At 35.6% G+C, this 21,012-nt stretch overlaps 1 long non-coding RNA gene across 1 annotated transcript in view; it reads left to right on the forward strand.

Moving 5' to 3' along the window:
• Positions 1-21,012, forward strand: part of LOC308526573 — a 667,011-nt gene that overhangs the window by 628,660 nt on the left and 17,339 nt on the right. Inside the window, exon 12 of the long non-coding RNA XR_013996560.1 lies at positions 14,679-14,781. This is a non-coding gene — a long non-coding RNA (uncharacterized lncRNA). The remainder of the gene's footprint in view (positions 1-14,678; positions 14,782-21,012) is intronic.

The raw sequence follows: 21,012 nt of genomic DNA on the forward strand, positions 1-21,012 counted from the left end.
TTAAGTATTGAAGAATAAATATGTGATTCAAGGTGGAGTAATAAAAAGAATAAAAAGTGAACATGAGGCAATAATATGTGCATAGACACAAAGTACTAATATAAAAGCGCTAATTTCTTCAATGTATCCAAAACAGAAGGTTATTGTAAAATGTCAACAATAGGTAAGAGACAATGAGATTGAAGTAGTTTAAATGCAGATACAGAAGATTCTTTTATGATAATTGAGATATTTGAAATTTATAGCTCACAATATCTTTAAGCAAGATAGTTAGATTAGGTTTTTAAGAAGCGTTATTCTAGAATCAGGTAGGGAAAACCAGATAGGAGAAACAGCAGAAAGTACAAAAAGAAAGTTGATATTTTGATTCAGACAAGAAAATATGAGAAACTGATCAAAAGCTGTAGTAGTGGGAATAGTTGGTGCTAAGCAGAAAAAGAGATGTTTTAATGGTTGAATGTGTAAGACTTTATACATAAAATAAAATGTGCCTATTATAAATATACAGTTTGATAAATTTTGGCAAACGTGTACACCCATATAGCCAGCACAGAATCAAAACAGGAAACATTTCCATCATCCCAGAGAGTTTTAAATATCCTATCTAATAAAAGGGTAATATTCAAATTAGCCTTCACAAAGATGGAGACTCCCAGTCTGCTCAGCCCAGCCAGAGTCCCCGAGTCCTGAGAGCAGGCAGCGTGAGCTGCCTGGTGGAATGCTTGCTTCATCACTGCGGCAATGAGGCAAGTGTTCCATCCCGGCCTCAGAGGGCCTCTGGGCCGCAGAGAGCCTCTGGGCAGTGGGCACGGAGCAGCCAGGCCCTGCAGAGAGCTGCTGACGCATGGATTCGTGTGCAGGGCTACTAATATATATATATACATATATATATATATATATATATATATATATATATATATATATATATATATATAAAATCTGTCAACAGTACTCCAGGTGCCCCCATTCACCCCCATTCCCTTTCTTCACCCAGCTCCAGAAGCTGCTCCCCCCCACCCAGGGCCTTCACCAAACTATTGTCTGTATCCATGGGCTATACATATATGCATATCATGTAAAGTATTTTTTTAATCTCTTCCTGTTCCCTGCCCTCTCCCCTGAGATTTTTCAGTCTGTCCCATGCCTCCATGTAGAGGCACAGAGAGTTTCTTTTTCCTCTTTACAGTCAAATATTCTTACCCATCTCCTATCCTACCTCAAGCAATCACTTATCTGCTATATCACCATTGATTAATTTTGATTGCTCCAGAATTTCATATAAATGAAAAAATATCATCTGTACTCTTCTCTCTGTGGCTTCTTTCACATAGAAAACTATTTGTGAGATTCATTCATCCATTTTATTGCATTTAGTATTTATCCCTTATTGCAGAGTAACATATTATTGTAAGATTACATCACAGCTTGTTTTCCATTCTATAGCTGATGGAAACTGGGACTGGTCTAGTTTAAGGTTTTACTGTTTTGAAGTTATATTTTCTTTACTTTTATGTAAAATACCTAGATTTAAGACTACTAAAATACCTTGCAGCATCAATGAATCTTCCAGTGGTATCCCATCCTTGTCAGCATTTAATTCTAAATTGCCATTAAATTATCAAATAATTGCCACTAATTAAAAATTTAGCCATTCTAGTGAATGTGAGAAAATATTCTCAGCATGAATTTAATTTATACTTCTTTGATGATTAAAGATGAACATATTTGCATGTGCTTAATGCTGTTAATGAAATGTGTTTTCAAATATGTTGCCCATTGTTTTATTTGGGTATCTGTCTTTTTATTATTGATTTTTTAAGTCTTCCTTACAAATCTTGGGTACAGTTGTGTGTGTGTGTGTGTGTGTGTGTGTGTGTGTTTAGTAGTAGGCAGTTAGATAGTCATGAGCAGAGCAGGAATGATGGGTCAGATGAAGAGGGCCAGAGAGGCCCGGGCCTAGCAAGTAGGGCTTGTAGTTTTGCCATTTGCTAAGCCCAGGTCCCTCGGGCCCTCTTCATCTAATGTTGTAGCCTCACCACATAACAAAGAAAAAGAATTTCTGGAGGATGAGGCCCAGAAATCAGGATTTTGAAAAGATTCCCAGGTGATTCTGATGTGCAGCCAAGGTTGAGAACCACTGCCCTAGCCATAGTTGGCAAACTGTGGCTTGCGAGCCACATGCGGCTCTTTGGCCCTTGAGTGTGGCTCTTCCTAAGACTTAGGAGTACCCTAATTAAGTTAATAGCAATGTACCTACCTATATAGTTTAAGTTTAAAATATTTGGCTCTCAAAAGAAATTTCAATCGTTGTACTGTTGATATTTGGCTCTGTTGACTAATGAGTTTGCCAACCACTGCTAGGAGATCACTCCCTTAATTTGACATCTAGGCTTTTGACATCTAGGCTTCAGCTGTGTTTTAACTCAGGTCCAGAAAAGCAGCAAAACCAGGCAGAGCCATGCCATGGCTGACCTTAGGACCAGCTGCAATGGCGAATGGCTCCCTCCCCTAGTATCCATCAATCAGTGGAGACCAGAATCCTGAGAAGACAAGCTGCGAAAGCTGATAACTATTCTATTTTTATTTTGCTATATGTATTTATTTATTTATTGACTAAAGTATTACAAATAGTAGTACATATGTCTCCTTTTTTACCCCCATTGACCTCCTCCCTAGCCTCCCCTAGCCTCCAGCACAAGCCCTCACCCCCCCGCACCCCCCCCTCAGTGTCTTGCCTCCATTGTTTATGTTTATATGCATGCATATAGGTCCTTCAGTTGATCTCTTATCCCCCAGACCCTCCCCTGCCTTCCCCTGTAATTTGACAGTCTGTTTGATGCTTCTTTGTCTCTGTATCTATTTTTGTTCATCAGTTTATGATGCTCTTTATATTCTACAAATGAGTGAGATCATGTGGTATTTTTCTTTCACCGACTGGCTTATTTTGCTTAGCATAATGCTCTCCAGTTCCATCCATACTGATGCAAATGGTAAGAATTTCTTCTTTTTACAGCAGCATAGTATTCCATTGTGTAGATGTACCATAGTTTTTTAATACACTCACCTGCTGATGGGCATTTAGGCTGTTTCCAAATCTTAGCTATTGTAAATTGTGCTGCTATGAACATAGGGGTGCATATGTCCTTTCTGATTGGTGTTTCTGTTTTCCTGGGATATATCCCTAGAAGTGGGATCACAGGGTCAAATGGGAGTTCCATTTTTAATTTTTTGAGGAGACTCCATACTGTTTTCCCCAGTGGCTGCACCAGTCTGCATTCCCACCAGCAGTGCAGAAGGGTTCCTTTTTCTCCACATCCTCTCCAGCACTTGTCGTTTGTTGATTTGTTGATGATAGCCAGTCTGACAGGTGTGAGATGGTACCTCATTGTTGTTTTGATTTGCATCTCTCAGATAATTAGTGACTTTGAGCATGTTTTCATATATCTCTTGGCCTTCTGTATGTTCTCTTTCGAAAAGTATCTATTTAGGTCCTTTGCCCATTTTTTGATTGGATTGTTTATCTTCCTTTTGTTAAGTTGTATGAGTTCCCTGTAAATGTTGGAGATTAAACCCTTATTGGAGGTTACATTGGCAAATATGTTCTCCCACACAGTGGGCTTTCTTGTTTTGTGGATGATTTCTTTTGCTGTGAAGAAGCTTTTTATTTTGATGCAGTCTCATTTGTTCATTTTCTCCTTAGTTTCCATTGCCCTAGGAGCTGTATCATAAAGATATAGCTACAACAAATGTCTGCTATTTTCCTGCCTATGACTATTCTATTGAGATCCTCCTCTGCAACCTCAGGGCTCTCTACAGGGAATTCTCCGCCCTCTTCCTCTCCCAGGGAATGTATCTCTTGCCCCCTCCCTCCATTCTATATCATTCTCTCTCTCTTTCCTCCCTAAGCTCCAAGGGCCCTTCTTTAGCTAGAACTTTTTCCTGGGCCTCTTTCTTCTATGACCCACTCCTTCTACCTCTGTGACTTTCTAAATAAATTTCCTCTTATAATTTGAGTCTTATCTCTGAATTCTCCTCTTATCCAGAACTTAATAACTGAGGTTGCTGAACCAAGATTATCACTTGGTGCCATTTTTCTTCCGTTAACACATACACATATATACAAAAATTTATACATTTTCTACTACTCTTTGGCTTGCATTTTTAACTTCTTTCTTTGAAAGAACAATAGTTTAAATTTGAATGAAATATATTTAGCTCTTTTATGGTATTATTGTTAGTGGTATTGAACTCCTATCTATTCAGTGTTTGCCTACACCAAGTTTGTGAAGATTTTCTTCTTATTGACCCATTTCAAATTAATTTTGACAATGGTCAAGTTAGGGGTTGAGGTTCATTGTTTTCAATGCAGATACTCAGCTGATATAGTGCCACTTCCTGAAAAGACTATACTTAGCCATTAGCAAAAATCAATTAGCTATATGTCATTAATTGACAATATTTAAATGCTGTTTAATTGGTCTGATAGAACACAAAGTCCAGACTGTATTATTTGTGTAACTTTAGAATAAGCCTAAAAATCAGGTCTTGTAAGTTCTTCCATTTTGTTATTTTCTTCTAAACGCTTGCTATTCTATGTCCTTTACATTACCATGTAAATTTTAGAATCAGTTTGTCAATTTTTATACTATTTGTTGATATTTTGATTGCTATTTTGTTAATATATAGAAAAATTTAAGCATAATGATTATCATAAAAATAAGTCTTCAATCATGAAGATGGTATATTTTTCAATTTATTTAGATCTTCTTTAATTTCTCTCAGCACGGTTTAGTAATTTTCAGGGTAAAAATATACCCCATATTTAGTTATTTTTATTTCATAGCAGTTTATATATTTGATGCTATTGATTTTTCCAATTTTTCATTTTTCATTTTTTGCTAGTATTCAGAAATAAAATTGATTATTGAATTGACCTTGAATCCTGTGGTCTTACTAATATCCAGAAATATTTTTGTATAGTCCTTAAAATATCTGTATATATAAAAGTCTAAGCGACTAAACAACTGGTCGACTGGTCGCTATGACACACACTGACCACCAGAAGGGCAGATGCTCAATGCAATAGCTGCTCCCTGGTGGTGATTGCGCTCCCACAGGGGGAGCACCACTCAGTGAGCTTACCAAGCAATAGCGGTGGCAGGCACAGTGGGGCCCAGATGAGCAGGAGCAGAGTGGCACCCCAGCCTGGGCTCAGGCTCCTCTCTGGCTGCCTGCCACTTCATGCATCCCTGTGGAATGTCAGACTGCAGGTTTCGGCCTGATCAACCAGCAGTCAGACATCCCTCGAGGGGTCCTGGATTATGAGAGGGTGCAGGCCAGGCTGAGGGACCCCACTCACTGGTGCACAAATCCGTGCACCAGGCCTCTAGTCTTAGATAAATATGTTGTTTTGTGAATAGAGATAATTTTCATTTTTTCTTTCTAATTTTTACAAATGTAAGTTTTTCTTGCCTTATCAAACAAGCTAATATTCCAATTCAGTATGTAATAGATGATAAGAATGAACATTCTTGTATAATAATAGGATTTCTCTTTTATTCTGTTAATATGATGAATTGCAATGATTACTTTCAAATATCAAATCAATCTTATAACCCAGAAGACATGATTACTTTTTTATGATAGAGTATTCTTTTTATCTATTTCTATATTTGATTTGTTAATATTTTGTTGAATATTGATGTGCCTATCCTTATTAGGGATATTGGTCAATCATTTGTTTTCTTTTAATCTTTTTGTCAGATATTGCTATAGGAGTATGTTAGTCTCATAAGATGAAGTGTGAAGTAATCAATTCTCATTTGTCTTCTGGTAAAGTTTATGAAAACTTGGAATTACATAATCTTTTCTGAATATTTTAAAATTTACCTTAAGGTTTCTTCTTTGATCTACAGTTTATTTGGAAATACGTTGTTTTATTTCAAAATATCTATTTGTTATTGTTTGCTAATGCAGTTTTGTTGTGGTGAGAAAGAATACCTTATAGGATTTAACTCTTGAATTATATTTAAACTGATTAATTGACCTGGCACATGCTCTATCTTGGTGAATGTTCTATGTGTGTTCTCTGGAGGTGTATGTTTTGTAAATTTCAATTAATTTCAGTGAGTAATTGGTATTTTTCAGACTTTCTATACACCCATCCATTTTTGACTGGAGTAGGGTGGATATTTCCAGAGAGATTTTCTGTTGTTAGCTCACCCTTTCTCTGTCCTTTGCTAAAAGGGAAGAGGCTTTCCTCGGAGCGCTTTGTTTGTTCCTATTGGCAGTTCTCCTTTCCCAGGCCAGGATGTATGGGAGGCAACAGGAAACCAGGGGAATGCACCACCAAATTGATCCTAAAATCCTGAGGTCCTGGGAAATCTATCTTCTTCTTTCACTTTTCAAAGTGTTACTATGTTTATTTGCTCTTGTCAGAAGAGATTCTAGTAGAAATGGGTTGCTCTGTCTTGGTTAATCAGTAATTCTTTTTAACAACCTAGACCTCCAGCTACAATTTCAAAAAAGGGCAGAATTTTCCCTCCCCATTTCACAGTTTTGGTGGACAAGGAGAGGCCTTATTTTCCGTTCTTCCACCCATAAGAACCAGCCAGTGCTCCTACTTCTCTGCCAATGTGGTGTTTGCAAAGCTGAGCAGGGAACGAATCTATCATCCTGCACTCTGAGGACACAGATTGTGTCCCAATGTACTCATGAGGGTAGTGTCAGTGGGCTCCAACAGTTATCTGAGCTTTCACCCTCACCTGGCAGCAACAGGACTAAATAAGACACCTGAAATCAGGGCTGGTTGCCACTCTGATGCCCTATCCCTGGTGTCTGCATGCCCAGTAGCTACTGATCTTCAATACATGAATAGTTAAAGAAACTGGTATATGTAATGAAACTGCATAGAACTAAAATGCACACACACATGACTGAGTTCATTGCAAACTAGTGAAATCTGAGTAAGGTATATAGATTGAATCCATGGGTCAAGTCCTTGGCTGTGATATTGATTTATAATTATAACCAATAGGGAAACTGGTAAAAAGTTTCCAAAATCTCTTTGTATTATGTTTCCTAACTGCAAATGAATATATAATTATGTAAAAATAAAATAAATAAATAAACCTATGACTATGTCCAAAACCCACAAAGTATCACTAAAGTGCCTCTACCTTCAGAGTCAGAATTTCAACATCTCCCAGCAATGTTTGACCTATAGAATCTCTGTTCTGTCCTCAGCTCTTTCATATCTCTTTATAGTCTCACCCTATGTGTTCAAAGCCCAGTCCATAACCAAGGATTCCTCGGAGACCATCCCACATGGATTTCTGCTGCTCCAATACTGTACCTCCTGCTTTTTCCAAAAATAAAGCCTGGGCTGTTGTAACCTTCAGCTCTGAGTTTCCATCTCTGAGGGACCATAATGTTCTGCTTCACACAATCCAATGCCTAAAAACAATTGGCTCATAACATTTTTCCTCTGTTTAATGATTTTTTTTGTAAGATGGCCAGTAGTTAGCAATCATAGAGAGTAGCAAAAAATTACAGGTCAGTTCTTAAACCATTTTCTAGTACCAGTTAGTGTTATAAGTTTAGGCACATCACTTGAGTCTCAGCTTCCTCGTTTGTTAAATGGTCCAAAAATCACTTTAAAATCAATTCTATTATCATTTAAATGAGCTATCTTTTTAAAAATCAAATACTACCCTTTTAACTTTTATCTGCAGGATCAGTGTTTTATTGAAGATGAATAAAGTATTTTGGGAATTAATTGTGCAACTCTAAACTGGAGGTTAAGCCAGAGTACATGTGAGTCATAACATCTATATTTTCAAAATGTGTCATGAGCTTCCTAATGCATCAATTTATTCTGCAATAATGTTTTACAAGTTATATTGTCATTAAGAAAACTTAAAACAGCACCACATATTATAATGTTAAAATTTACAAAAATAACTATGAAGTCTTCCATTACCATGACACATCTGACAGAAACTGTATTTTGATATGAATCTTTCCACCAACACAAAAGAAATTCTATAAACAAAGATTACTTCTCTTGTTCTTCTGTGAGAAATTAATACAAATTTTAAGGAAAATTATTAGTTTGCTTTGACATTCTAAATACATATTTCTCTAGGAAATAAAAAATGGAGCTTAACCAATGCTTTTCTCAAATCAAATTTATTTCAAATACTATAATTCAACTAGAGTTATTGGGAATCATTAAATTCCTGCCTCAAAGTTATAAGATCAAAAGGAAAGTAAAATCTCAGAGACAAATAAATCCTAAATTATAGATTGTCAGGTTGAGAACTTGAATATATTGAATCTCACAGGGCTGAAAATGCTTCTTCTTAGTTGTCTGATGCATTGTTCACTTAGATTTTTCAGGATCCATGAGTATACAGGGCTAAGCACCAGGATAGATAAAGAGGTAAAATAATTAGTATCTATCTCTAGGCACTAATTGCATTAATGACAACAACAAAAAAGGATCAAGTTACTTAAAAATTAACATATTAGACTGCAGATGTTTTAAGGAAATAGCATGTTTAATGTCAAGTATGTAGTAGGTGGCATCAAATGCTATAGCTTCATAATCTACTGATATGTCTACACTATTACCTTGACCTTAAACTTTCTCAAAGCTATTAAACCCTATAACCTCATTCTTCTATTTAGACTCTTAAGCAGCAGATTCAAACTGGCAGCATATCAACTGGTAACATAGCAACATTTCTGCTCAACCTACAAAATTTTGAATTTATAATGTCCTCATTCTGTTTTTGTCTTACTTTACTCTTTCCAAAACACACCTGGCTCTTCCTGGCTATGTGTATTTCCCTATTGAACCTGGATGTCATAGTCCATAAATAAGTCTACTCAAAACAAAATTTCTAGTTACTGATGAGGACTCAGAAACAGATTATTTTTACTCTAAGAGATTTGGTTATTACACACACACACACATAAATTTACAAACTATGGCTTGGCTACTAACTAGTTCAACAGAGCCAGTGCTGCCCTAACATCAAGTTAAAAGCCAATGGCATATAGGATTGATGCCTAAATGCAAATGCCTTTAACATAATTGTATGATAGCATGTTTAACATCTAGGATCAACAGGCTTCAACTCTTGAAGGACAGCCTGAAGACAAAAGAAAAATTCTCACTTTTAAGTGGCATTCAATGGGTAATCTCAGACAACAAAAAGGAGATTGTTGCATATCTTACTAGTTCAATCAGCCATGGCTTTTAGTTAGTTATTCAACAACACTTCTTTGACCTTCTTTTGGGTATCAACCACTATGTAAAGCACACAGATTGTAAAAACTATGAAACTATTGTTAAAGCCCTAAAATAAATTGGTGCTGTAGAGTAGCTGAACAATCACATACGATTTAGAAGGGACTATATGCTCTGGAATCAGAACAGCTGAATTCAAACCCAACTCTGCCTTCATCAAATCAATGTATCTGTCTGTACCTCTGCTTCTTTAACTCTATATTTTGATAATTATTTAACTCATAATATTGCTAAATAAAATGAGAATATATATATTATTAGATTGGTCCCTATTCTTTTACAGTTCTTAATGTATTTTGGCCTTAATTATTGTCATTATTTTTTTTTTGATAAAATACATTCATAATAATTTATTAGATACAGGAAGAAATAAATTTCTTCCTAAGTCAGATAAGCTTTTTAGAGAGCATAGCACTAGAGCTGAGACTTGAAAGAAATATAGGAGGTTTTCAGATGGATAAATAGAGAGGAGACAAGAACAAGCCAGAAGAGTAGCTAGAAGCCTATCACAACATTTGTAGGGGAAAGGTGATGTCTACCTAAATATAAGAAGAGGAGATAAATTATACAGCTGGTTATAATATATATTGACTTGCTATAGGGTTACGATCTGAAGTAAGTAAATGGGAACAAAATCTAAGGCCCCTGTTTTCTGGCTTAAGTAACCTGGGCAACATCTTTCTTAACTGAAATTTGGTACAGAGGTATGAGGACATTGGTGAAAAAACAGGAGGAGAAATAACTGATATAGGCTGGATGATATTGAATTTCTGTATTTGCTCCTTTGCTTGAAGTATTTAATTGAATGCTTACTGGGACCAAGAAGGTACCATAAATGAAGGAGATAGACTTGGTCTGACTGCCCCAAATTGGAGAACACATGTTCCTCTAAAGGGCACAGATATGCCTCAGCTCCAATTGATTTTTACTGTGCTAGAATGTAGGGTCATTGTCGCAAGATCTTCCCATTTTTCAAGAGAATATATAATCTGGGTTTAAAAATTCTAAATACTGGTATGCAATATTTTTTAAATTATGTAATCACACAAAATTCTTGTGTGGCTCACATTCATCCCAAAGGTTTCTAGATTGTGACTTCTCTTACAGAGCCATCCATCCACTCATCTATTTTTTAAAAAACATATTAAAAATGCCAAGAACTATTATAGATGCTAGATATACATGAATGAGTTATCTGAAGACATGTGGGAGTTAACATTGTGTAATTTTAAAATATTGCCTAAGAAAGTTACATAATGCAAAGAAATCAATAGTTGGATTAGGTTCCTGGGGAAATGAGTGTTCAATGAATTATTCAATGAATGTTTGTGGGGAATATAGGAAAGGAATCAGGAGCAATTTACATGACACAAAATGATACACTAATATTTAGAAAGATACAGTGGTTAACAAAGGCAAAAGCTACACAAATTCAAGTATGATTTGGATAAAAAATATAGTTGGTTTAGTAATAATTGTGTCATTGATACCCTTAGAGAAAATAGTTCAAGAAAAAGAATGGTGATAGAGACCACATTTTAGTGACTGGAAAAATAAATGGAAGGTGAAGAAGTGGACATAATGAGTATAGTTTATTATTTCTAGAGGCTTGACTAGGAAAAAAAGTATGAAAATTATACAGTAGGTAGTTGGAAAATGCCGGGTTAACGGAAAAATACTTTTTTAGGATGTGAGAACCTTGAGCATGTTTTATATAAAGTCAGTAAAAATAGAGGGATGATGATAAAAATAAAGTGAGGGGAAAACGTATGAGCTATAATTCCAGAAGAGACTCTTCTAGCAACCAGGAAATGCCTTTCCCCCAATCTTCTCTATGACCAATAAATTTTATCTTCCTTGATGCCTACTCTTGATTATTAGTTCTGGGATTACTCAATTTTGTTCAAGAAAGTTAAATACACACACACACACACACACACACACACACAGTCACTAGTTGATAGGTATAATGATTATAGGTATTTTTATAGATGAAGAAACAGAGATTATGAATGTGCCCAAAATCAAAACTGCTCAGAAACCAACTGAGAGACACATAGAAGTTTGTAAAATTTTATCTGAGTTTTTAAATCATCAAACTGTACCTCAATTTCAGTGCCAAGAATATATCATTTGTTAGGTGTTGTTTGAACAGCCAGCTGGACTTCCTCGGTGTGCTATCCATCCATCCATCCATCTAAAAACATTTTTGAGGGCTTTCTCTGCCTATGACCTGGGAGATGACAGGGTCCATCTATAAAAAGCTGCTTTGACAGAAAATCCCCACACCTCATGTTATCACAGGACTGGAAGATCCCTTAGGCCAGTCTCATTAGTCAACAGAGCCAAATATCAACAGTACAACGATTGAAATTTCTTTTGAGAGCCAAATTTTTTAAACTTAAACTATATAGGTAGGTACATTGTTATTAACTTAATTAGGGTACTCCTAAGGCTTAGGAAGAGCCACACTCAAGGGGCCAAAGAGCCGTATATGGCTTGCGAGCCGCAGTGTGCCGACCACGGCCTTAGGCTAACTAAGTTTCATACCTTCTTTGTTTTTCCATATGCAATCACTGGCATAAAGTATGGTTTAGGCAAATTTATTTATTTTTTAATCCTCACCTAAGGATGTGCTTAGAGAGAGAGGGAGAGAAAGAGAGAAATATAGATGTGTGAGAGAAACATGGATTGGTTGTCTTCCATACATGCCTTATCCTGGGATTGAACTTGCAACCCAGGTATGTGCCTTGCAACCCATTGTCCTGTGCACCAAATGGTTATCAACCGGTAACCATTTGGTGCACAGGACAATGTTCAACCAACTGAGCCACTCCAGCCAGGCAATAAAGTTCTTCTATCCTTTAACTTAACTTCTCAGAGCTCTACCTGTTAATCACTGGTTCTGTGGGTCTACATTCTGCTTCTGGAATGTCAGGCTTTGCCCCAGTACCTCAACAATAACACTTCCTCTTTTTTTAAAATTTCTTTATTGATTAAGTTATTACATATGTGTCTTTATCCCCACATTACCCCCCATTCTCCCACTCATGCCCTCACCCCCCTGTTGTCTGTGTCTGTTGGCTAGGCCTATATGCTTGCATATAAGTCCTTTGGTTGATATCTCTTCCTTACCCCCACCCTACCCTACCTTCCCGCTGAGGTTTGACGGTCTGATCAATGCTTCTCTGTCTCTGCATCTGTTTTTGTTCATCAGTTTATGTTGTTTATTATATTCCATAAATGAGTGAGAGCATGTGATATTTATCTTTCTCTGACTGACTTATTTCACTTAGCTGCATAATGCTCTCGAGTTCCATCCATGCTGTTGCAAATGGTAAGAACTCCTTTTTTACCGCAGCGTAGTATTCCATTGTGTAGATGTACCACAGTTTTCTAATCCACTCATCTACTGATGGGCACTTAGGCTGTTTCCAAATCTTAGCTATGGTGAATTGTGTTGCTATGAACATAGGGGTCCATATATCCTTTCTGATTGGTGTTTCTGATTTCTTGGGATATATTCCTAGAAGTGGGATTACTGCGTCAAATGGAAGTTCCATTTTTAGTTTTTTGAGGAAACTCCATACTGTTCTCTACAGTGGCTGCACCAGTCTGCATTTCCACCAGCAGAGCAAGAGGGTTCCTTTTTCTCCACATTCTCGCCAGGACTTGTCATTTGTTGCTTTGTTGACGATAGCCATTCTGACAGATGTGAGATTGTACCACGTGCCATTTTGATTTGCATCTCTTGGATTAGTGACTTTGAGCAGGTTTTCATGTGTTTTGGCCTTTCTTCTGTCTTCTTTCGAAAAGTATCTATTTAGGTCTATTGCGCATTTTTTGATTGGGTTGTTTATCTTCCTTTTGTTAAATTGTATGAGTTCCCTGTAAATGTTGGAGATTAAACCCTTATCCAGTGGTTCTCAACCTGTGGGTCGGGACCCCTTTGGGGGTCGAACGACCCTTTCACAGGGGTCGCCTAAGACCATCGAAAAACACATATATAATTACATATTATTTTTGTAATTAATCACTATGCTTTAATTATGTTCAATTTGTAACAATGAAAATATATCCTATATATCAGATATTTGCATTATGATTCATAACAGTAGCAAAATTACAGTTATGAAATAGCAACAAAAATAATTTTATGGTTTGGGGTCACCACAACATGAGGAACTGTATTAAAGGGTCGCAGCATTAGGAAGGTTGAGAACCACTGCCCTTATCGGTGATACCATTGGCAAATATGTTCTCCCATGCAGTGGGCTCTCTTGTTGTTTTGTTGATGGTTTCCTTTGCTGTGCAAAAGCTTTTTATTTTGATGTAGTCCCATTTGTTTATTTTCTTCTTAGTCTCCATTGCCCTAGGAGCCGTATCAGTGAAGAAATTGCTTCGGTATATGTCTGAGATTTTGTTGCCTGTGGATTCCTCTAGAATTTTTATGGTTTCCCATCTTATGTTTAAGTCCTTTATCCATTTTGAGTTTCTTTTTGTGTATCTTGTAAGTTGGTGGTCTAGTTTCATTTTTTTTGCATGTATTTGTCCAATTTTCCCAACACCATTTATTGAAGAGGCTGTCTTGACTCCATTGTATGTTCATGCCTCCTTTGTCGAATATTAATTGAGCATAGTGGTTTGCATAGGTTTCTGGGTTCTCTATTCTATTCCATTGATCTATATGTCTGTTCTTGTGCCAGTATCAGGTTATTTTGAGAACAGTGACTTGGTAATACAGCTTAATATCTGGTATTGAGATCCCACTGACTTTGTTCTTCTTTCTCAGGATTTCTGCAGCTATTTGGGGTCTTTTTTTATTCCAGATGAATTTTTGGAAAGTTCATTCTAGGACTGTGAAATATGCTGTTGGTATTTTAATGGGGAGTGCATTGAATCTATAGATTGCTTTGGGTACTATGGACATCTTGATGATGTTGATTCTACCAATCCATGAACACAATATGTACTTCCATCTGTTTATGTCTTCCTCTATCTCCTTTTTCAGTGTACTGTAGTTTTCCACATATAGGTCTTTTACCTCCTTAGTCAAGTTTATTCCTAGGTATTTTAATTTTTTTGGTGCAATGTAAATGGGATTGTTCTTTTAGTATCTCTTTCTGTAAGTTCATTTCTGTGCCATAGAAATGCCATAGATTTCTTGGTGTTAATTTTGTATCCTGCTACATTGCCAAATTCATTAACACTTCCTCTTTATTCCAATATTCCTCCCCAGAAATTTTATTAGTTGGCTAATTCATATCCATTATCTCTTAGCTCCAATATGAATATTCAGAATGGCCTTTCCTGACCACAGTACTCTTCCATTCTAAGATACTACCTGTTTATTCCTTTATAGATTCCTGATATAAATTGCCAGCTCACCCTGTGGAGGTCCCTCCTTCTAAGATGAATGCATCTCCAGTACCTGCCAGCCATTTTTCACTCTCCAGAGCCCTAAGGTAAACTACTGTTGTTTTGTTTAATTTTTTACTGATTTTATAACTCTTATCTGCAGGAAGGTTAATGTACTAAAAGCTTATTATTAACATGCTTTGATTTTTTAGAAATTCTAAAAAATTATATAACTAGAAAAATAAGTTTTTTCTTAAAAATAAGCCATTAAAAGTCCACATTTAAAAAAATAATATAGAGTCTTCTAAATAAAATAATAAATGTTGAGATCTACTTCCTGCTACTTCCTTTTTAACATTGTGTCTCAGGGTTGCTGTTGTATTTTTTTTACAGATTTATATTTTCAGCTCACCTCAATTAATAAAGCTCTTAAAGATGGCTAAGAAACTTATCAGGAAAGGCTTAAGCATTAGGAGCATCTGACTCATTTCTATGTAACAGTAATACAGATCTTGTATTTTCCAAAAATATTTGAGTTGAAAATTCACAGTTTTCTCAAGCAAAAATATGATCCTCACTATAACCCATTTTTCTTTTTCTTAATTACATTTTTATATTTCAAACTTACATAAATGATTTGTGCACATTATGAGCTAATTACTTTCCAACTTCATTTTAATTAACGATGCTAATTTTGGAGATACCAGAGCAGCGACACACAGAACGCACATAGCTTTTATATTTATATTTTTATTACTTTCTTTTTAACTCAAATGACGATTTTATTCCTTTTAAATTTATCAAAATCAAGGACCTCCTGGGCTCCAACTTAGTATGCTAGCCTTTATTTTAGAGCAAATTTTTGTAGCGGAGAACATTGGGGGCTTATAATGGCTAAGTCAGCAGACCTTTAACTGTAGTTATAACACAGGGCATCTCAAGCGGAGCGATCATGCTCTCACTAAAACCTCCACAGTAATATCTCCCAGCTAAAGAGGAACAAGAGCCCCTGATTGGCACTTTGTTACTTGAATGGTCCCCCACTGATGAGGCAGAAAGGACATTAAGGATGATTTTAGCACAATCTAAAATCTCGCTGATGCCAAACTTAACGCAGTGAAAGCCATAATGCCATTTCTAAAATATGCTCTGGAATCATGAAAGCTTTGCTTTCCAAGACACCTAGGACTTACACTTCTTCCTACTTATTACTTGTAAAAGGCCCTCTTCATCATTATGTCTCCTGTCTTCCACTGCTCAAGACAAACTAGGGAATCATCTTCATTTATATGCAGTACATTCTTCCTGCTGCCGGTGCCATAATATAAATGTGTCTTATTAAAAATTAAAAATATTGGTTTTACTTTCCATCAGGATGAAAAGTGAAGTTTCATTCTCGTTTTCAGTCCTGTCTTTCACCCCCATCCTTCTTGCATTGTACCTCAGGATGCTGCTATCAACAGATAGGTCATTTTCCCAGACCTTAAATTATGTTAGCCTTTCCTGAACTCTCAGTCATGAGACAATAACAGAAGGGAAAGGACTTTTCAAAGGATAGGTAAGGGGATGGGATTAAACCTTTTGCTTGATCTTGTGTCAGGATGATGCTGAGAAAAATATATGTGGTGTCTTATCATCTTATAGCACATGGCTCTTTAAAGTAAAAAAAAAAAAAAAAAAAAAAAAAAAAGCTATTATACATTGAGGAAAGTTTAAGGTCCAGAGAATTACTCCACAGTATTCAACTCTCTTTACAAAATAAAAAATAACAAGGCATATTCCGGGTGGTGTTCCCATGGATGCTTGTCTGCTACCTTACAGGCTTGTTTCCCTTTTGTAATGTTAACTTTCAGGCTCCTGTTGGTATTTTTGGAAAGAAGAGAAGCAAGTATTTTGCTGGTTGCCAAAATTGGCTCCACAGAGCAGCATGCTTTGCAATTTGAAGGTTAACTTCCTTTCAAAGAGACTTGTTGGAACTGCTCTTCTCACTCCTATTAACTAGTGGAACTGTCTGACCTTTATAAGTGCAAGTCAATATTCACACTGTCAGAGGAGTATCAGTGGGAGTAATCTTTTCAGTCCCAGAGAGAAACAGTTTGCCACAGGCAGATCATGACTAGAGAAGGGGAGTTGGTGAGCAGTGACATAAAACACTTTTAAGTGAATTCAAACAATGTCTTTGACACAGCTTGGAATTTTATTCAATTTTAGTTATAAAAGTGCCTACTGGCTCCTCTAAACTGCAAAGGTGTCATTTTGAAATAATAAAGACATAGAATGTGAAATGAAGGCTGTTAAATGGGCTCATCCCTTTTTATCCATACCTTTGAGAGCACAGGTGGCTTTTCCCCAAAAAATATACATCTCTGAAAACCATACAGAATTGAACATTGTTATTTTTAATGAGCACTGGGAATCCTTTTTCTCCCTCCATGCAAGACTTAATAATAGGGTGGCATTTTAATACACTTAGAAGAGGAAATTCTTTTTTTTTTTTGCCTTCTTTGTACCCCAAATTGCCATCAGAGTTTAACTTCAAAGCAATTCTTTTTCTAATGTGATAATCACAAAATAAAAATAAGAAAAAGAGCACTATAATATTAGTTTACATTTCAGTTGTTTTCTCTTCGTTAATATACCATTATAATTACATGTGATCAATGCTATTACATGATTTATTTTAATAAAAATATCTATCATTTGTTAGGCCCATTTTTAAAATACTGAGTGAATTACTCAGTTACTATTCCTATCAATAGGTAGGATATATTTTAATAACCAAAAGAAATTTTGAATATTACTTAAGTGTATTGTTGTTAATAGCATTACTGCAATAAGTGTGAAACTATTTCATTTGTTTAATAAACTTGAACAAATGACTTAATATGTCGGTATTGCTAGGAATTAAGTTCCCCACTTTGGAAAAAGAAGGTACCATAAGAAAGAAAAGACAGAGAAATGAACCTTTTAGGTTTGTTTTCTAATTTAAGACAAAATAAAGTCATAATTTTATAATGCATAATATATGTGCATATACATATATACATAATTTTAAACATATCTGAATATAATTTTATAATTATGTGAGAAAATACTCCAACACTGATAGGAATGAATTGATAGAAGAAAGATGTTGAGAACTCTTATCTGCCAAATAAGGACATAGGCTAAACATTCAAATAAATAATAATAGAAATAGATTATAATATTGAATTAAAAATCAATCCATTAAATGTATACTAATGCTTAATTTTTTAAAATAAAAATTAAGTGAGCTATAAAGGTAACTACCTTATTTACGAAAAATAAGGATAAATAGATATTAAGTATAGAAGAATTTATAGATATAGCACATTATTTCACAACCACCCATAGCAATAATGCACCCAGGAAAAAGTCATCAGTAGATGACAACAACACTGGGTAAAATATCTTTGTAAGACAGGATATTCTTGTAGGCTCAAATTATTAATTTCAAGGGTAAAAAGTACCTTTCAATGGATAAGAGGTGGAGACCATTTTAATCAAGTGACTAAACATAATACTATCTGTAATACAAATTGACATTCTTTGCTTTACAATATGATAAACTAATCACCCAGGTAGTAATTCCTCCAAATTTTATAACCTGAGCCTAATTATGAAAAGAAAAAAGAAACAATTAGAAAACCCAAATTAAGAGATATCATGTAATCTAAAATAATATACAATGAAGTCAAGAGAGTCTCTTCAATAAATGGTGTTGGGAAAATTGGACAGATACATGCAAAAAAATGAAACTAAACCACCAACTTACACCATACACAAAAAAACCCTCAAAATGGATAAAGGACTTAAACATAAGATGGGAAACCATAAAAATACTAGAGGAATCCACAGGCAACAAAATCTCAGACAGATGCCGAAGCAATTTCTTCACCGATACAGCTCCTAGGGCAATGGAAACTAAGGAGAAAATAAACAAATGGGACTACATCAAAATAAAAAGCTTCTGCACAGCAAAAGAAACCATCAATAAAACAACAAGACAACCCACTGCATGGGAGAACATATTTGCCAATGTTATCACCGATAGGGGTTTAATCTCCAACATTTACAGGGAACTCATGCAATTTAGCAAAAGGAAGTTAAACAGCCCAGTCAAAAAATGGGCAATGGGCCTAAATAGATACTTTTCGAAAGAAGACATAAGGAAGGCCAAGAGACATATGAAAACATGCTCAAGGTCACTAATCATCCAAGAGATGCAAACCAAAATGACATGTGGTACCATCTCACACCTGTCAGAATGGCAATCATCAACAAATCAACAAATAACAAGTGCTGGCGAGGATGCGGAGAAAATGGAACACTAGTGCACTGCTGGTGGGAATGCAGACTGGTGCAGCCACTGAGGAAAACAGCATGGAGTTTCCTCAAAAAACTAAGAATGGAACTCCCATTTGACCCAGTGATCCCACTTCTAGGAATATATCCTAAGAAACTAGAAACACCAATCAGGAAGGATATATGTACCCCTATGTTCATAGCAGCACAATTCACCATAGCTAAGATTTGGAAACAGCCTAAATGGCCATCAATAGATGAGTACATTGAAAAATGGTGGTACATCTACACAATGGAATACTAAGCTACATTAAAAAAGAAGGAATTCTTACCATTTGCAACAGCATGGATGGAACTGGAGAGTATTATGCTAAATGAAATAAGTCAGTCAGAGAAGGTAAATATCACATGATCTCACTCATTTATGGAATATAATGAACAACATAAACTGATGAACAAAAACAGATGCAGAGATAGAGAAGCATTGATCAGACCATCAAACCTCAGAGGGAAAGTAGGGGAGTGTGGGGTAAGGGAGAGAGATCAACCATAGGACTTGTAGGCATGCTTATAAGCCTAACCAATAGACAAAGACACCAGGGGGGTGCGGGCATGAGTGGGGGGCTGGGAGGGCAATGGGAGGATAATGACACATATGTAATACCTTAATCAATAAAGAAAAAAATTTAAAAATATACTTTAAATATATCAATATTCTGTAATACTAAGAAAAGTCTGTGGGAAGTTTAGTTTAAAGGAAACTAAAGAATATATGATAACTAAATGAAATATACAAACTTTATTGCATTCTGGATCTAAAATGTTTATAAAATATTATTGTAATAATTGATTGTGGGTAGAATTTAATATAGATTGTATAATAGATAATATTATATTACTGTTAAAAGTTTTCTCTATGACAATTGTATTATGGTTATGTACGAGAATGTCCCTATTCATAAATGATTGATATTTTATGCATTAATTAGAGATTAAGTGTTGCAATATTTGCAACTAATTCTAAAGTGGTTTATTACAGAATATGAGAAAGGTGTGGGGGAGGAGGGAGGAAAAAAGGGAGGGGAAGTTTTTAGAGAGACTGAGAAAACTAGAAGAGAGTGGGAGTGAGAAAGATAATAGATAAAATTGGTAAAATATTAACAACTGATACATATAGGAAAAGGGCACATGCTATTCTTCAAATAATTCCTGCAACTTTTGAAAAAATATTTTTATTGATTTCAGAGGGGAAGGGAGAGGGAGAGAGAGATAGAGACATCAATGATGAGAGAGAATCCTGCTTGCCCCCATACTGGGTGTTGATCCTGCAACTGGGGCATGTGCCCTGACTGAGAATCAAACCGTGACCTCCTGGTTCATAGGTTGATGCTCAACCACTGAGACATGCTGGCTGGGCCTATCTTTTTGATTAATTTAAAGATTTTAATATAAAATTTGTGAAAAAAATTAAAAGGTACAGTGATTTTTTTTTTACTTCATTATATATCCTCCATAAAATATAAAAAAGACTTTATCAATTTTGGCAAATATTATGTTATATCTTTTTTGTTGTTCATCCTCACCTAAGGATATTTTTCCCATTGATTTTTAGAATGGAAAGGAGAGAGAGAGAGTAAAAGAGAGAGAGAGAGAGAGAGAGAGAGAGAGAGAGAGAGATGTGAAGAGACACATCAATTGGTGCCTGCAACCCAGGTATATGCCCTTGCCCAGGAATCGATCTGGAACCCCTTTGGTTCATGGGCCGATGCTCTTACTAGATATACTGGGCAGGGGTATTACACTATATCTTTGTATTACTTGTAATAAAATGTCTAACAATAAATTCCTGATGAAATATAGTAATTTATGTAGACACTTCAAGTAATCTTAGAAATTAAGAGCTACAAGGGTTTTGAGAGTCAGAGAAAATAAATAATAAATACCACTTTTTATATTTTAACATTTTGATTATCCTTTCTCTTTTCTGTGTCATAAATTTTTTCATTTGTTCT

The sequence above is a fragment of the Myotis nattereri genome (genome assembly GCF_964212035.1).
Source record: "Myotis nattereri genome assembly, chromosome: 1".
Taxonomy (NCBI): Eukaryota; Metazoa; Chordata; class Mammalia; order Chiroptera; family Vespertilionidae; genus Myotis; species Myotis nattereri.